The sequence below is a fragment of the Sinocyclocheilus rhinocerous genome, unplaced genomic scaffold (assembly GCF_001515625.1).
Source record: "Sinocyclocheilus rhinocerous isolate Xijiao unplaced genomic scaffold, SAMN03320098_v1.1 scaffold350, whole genome shotgun sequence".
NCBI classification, from domain to species: Eukaryota; Metazoa; Chordata; class Actinopteri; order Cypriniformes; family Cyprinidae; genus Sinocyclocheilus; species Sinocyclocheilus rhinocerous.
Window position 1 is genome coordinate 490831 of NW_015637528.1, and position 3576 is coordinate 494406.

The window sequence follows — 3576 nt, forward strand, 5'->3', positions numbered from 1 at the left end:
TAAAATTAATTAAATAACAGACTTTCTACCGTATGGCAGAAATACACAAGCTGAAACATTCCACACATTGCGGTTGTCCTGGAGATAAGCGAGTCTTTGCGCTTCCGAAGAGCGCCGCCCAACGGCTGCATGTGGAAAGCTACAGAGAGTTATTTATGCGTGCATTAATCTTTTCTCACACCAATATTTAAATTTTTTCTTTGCAGATAATCATTTAATAAAACTACCTTTTGATACGAATATATGATGATCGGGAGGTCAGATATAGCCGAACACAAGGAAAACGTGAGGGATTCGTGCATGAAATGTGTATTTATTTCTTCTAAATAATTTTTATATATATATAAACAATCATGAATTTGTGAACCAAGAATATGATTATGAATTGAGAGACTGTTGACTTCTCTATACTAAACAATACTTTAAAAATCAACTGGATTAGACAACTTCTTAAGTACCCAACCTCTGTTTGGAATATGATTCCCCTCCATATTTATCTAGTCTGGGTGGCATAATTTGTTTTTCCTTGTTTGCAATTTTGATATTAACAAAATACCTGTGAAACTTTCGGCATTTCATCGTCAACCTTTTCTAGCGTGGAATTTGAATTACAAACAAACTTTTTCACCACACCATTACTTCATTTGGAATAATAAGGCCATTTTATATACACAAAAGTTTTTTTTTTTTTTTTATAAACAGCAAAAAAAGATTAAATTATCAGCAACTCCCACACTGTAAAAAAAATTGGGCCGTTAAATAACAGTGCTCTCAACCGTTAATTTACAACTCTTAATTTTTACAGTGTTTTTACCGTAATTCTATCATGGAAATTAACTCCGCTCCCATTGCTTCAAACAGTTCGAGTTTAAAAACTAGCATTCATACGATGTTAGTACTGTGAACTTATTTCATTCGAGTCCACTGAGAAGGAATATTTCTTAGTATAAAACTGCAAACACTTAATGTGTAATAGTAAAATAACTAAAAACATGACTTTAACTCAAAGCGTTGCAGTTCACTGTTAGTTATAGCACACGTGCGTGAGATGAAGTAACAAAGAGATCATTACTGTATCAGCAACTCCACAGTCACTGCCTTTAAATAAAGCAGCAGAACATCAGAGTTTGTGGCTCATCATTGACTGAAGCACAAGCTCTACTCTCCAGCACAATGGTGACCTACAAAACTACATTAAACTAACAGATCTCTCTTGTGCAAAAACACATTAATACAGTTCAGTTCAATATTTACTCTCCTTATCAGTTCATGACTTTGCATAACTTTTGTTCTATGGACGTTCACAAATATTTCAGTCAAATTAACTTTTTTCATTTGATAAATCTGACTTATGTTTTACAGTATATTGCTGTTTTTTCCTGGATTTAACGGCAACAAACTGTAGAAAAACTGTTATTTACTGGCAACCGTGCTGCCAGTAAATAACAGTTTTTTTTTTTACAGTTTGTGGCCGTAAAATAATTGCAGGTTATTGCTGTTAAATTACATTTCATGCTGTTTTTTTTCCATCTTACATCTTTAACCCTTTAAACCCCACAACAAAATCCTCAGTTTTAAATGAACACTTATAATGTGTGCACACTACAGAGTGAAGCAGTGCTGAAGTTAATGAGATAATTCTGTGATTAATTAAGTGCTGATTGAGCATTAGTGATGAACACCCGCTTTAACAAGCATAACCACTGAATGAAAGAGAAACACAAGAACTACAACTGACTTCATTTAGATGAAATCAACTGAAATAAAAGACATTAAATCTCTCAAGATCTGATTAAACAACTTCTAAAACAGCATCACCAGCTTCACATTACTAAGCAGACTGGTGCTATTTCTGTCAGATGTGTACAGAAGTGCTTATTGAAAATTAACAGAGGTTTAGATGTTGTTGTTTTGGGACACTACCATGATGGAGATCAGTGTTTGCTTTAGTTGGGATCTTGAACGTTGACTTATTAACATTATCTTTATTTGGCTGCTTTAACTATTGTGTTTTCAACACATTTGTTGTGGTAAAAAATGGCCAAGGCACAATATGTAATGCTGTTGGTTATGATTTGCAAATAACATAATCATCTTTAAAAAAACAAGTTTGCTGATTTTGTCCAGAGTCTCTTTTTGTACCAAAGCAATGTTATGGTAACCTATTACAGCAAAAAAACAAGCGGGCTATTATGAAAGATCACACACATCACTAAAAAAAAAAAAGCTCTACCATGCTATGAAACACACACATGAAGAATCAGCGTATGAATCTCCACAACGGTGACAATCAAAAAAATTAATAAACCGATCGACTCTGAGCATCACAAAACACGCTACTAAAACTCAACACAAAAGCAAAAATAAAAGCACATAGTAAGAATTAAAGAAAACAAGTGGACAATTCAGCTGCATAATTTATTCATGCCGCAATGCATGCTGGGAGTCATGGATGAGTTTTGTCCTGTGCTGGTACCCAGCATGCATTGCAGCATGAAGCTTTTGATTGTCACCATTGTTGAGATTCATGTGCTGATTCTTGATGTCTCTGTTTTCAAAATCCATCATAATTATCTATCACCTCAACTTGCAGTGTCATATAGCTATTGTAAATAACATAAAACAAGTGAAAACACACACTATAATTTTGAAGATCAGCCACTGAGTGAGATCAGTGAGTCAGGACCAAAGACTGTATAAAAACATGGACGTAGTGTCTGTGACGTCACCCGTAGGTTCCTGAAGAGGTTTTTGAAGCCTAAAGTGGGCGGAGCCGGCCGTCGCCATCTTGGCAGTGCGTCACTCTCGGATAATCGAAAATGGGCAAAAAGGCGGGAGCTGGTTGCTGAAACCACGCCCACCTAGCTCGACGGTGGTGACAGCAGCGGCAATCCACCTGTCACTCAAGTGGCCACGCCCTTAATTATGCAGAACTTTAAGGCTTAATATCATTTAAACGGATGACTTATAAAAAAATGCACCCCCCTCACAGTTGTCATGAAGGGCAAAATTAGCTATATAAACCAAAATCATTTTTTGAACCAGGCTGTAAACATGTTTTTTTCTGCGGTAAAGTTGGGCATTTTAACATGTGGAGTCTATGGGATTGACTCCCTTTTGCAGCCAGCCTCTAGCGGCCAGTCGATGAATTACAGTTTAAGTCACTTCCTTGTTGGCTTCACGAGAGAGAGCGGGAGGTTGCCACTTGGTCAGGCCACAAAATGATGACTACACCATCATCAATAATTAACCAGAACCATTTAATCATAATTTTTCTACGCTTTTCTTGCTATAACAAATGTGCTTTACAAACACAGTTATAATAACCAGACAAACTAGCATTAAAAAGTGAAGGGTCAAGAGCCCAACTAAAGCAAACCCTGATCGCCACGATGGTGAGGTCAAACAAAACGTTTTCAATAAAACATCTAAACCTCTGTTAATTCTCAAAGAATTTTTGTAGATATATGACAGAAATAAAGTCAAACTGTAATGCTGTTTGTGGAGTTGTTTGATCATGTTCTGCTGTTTTATTTCAGTTGATTTCATCTAAGGCTGTGGCTGAAGTCAGTTGTA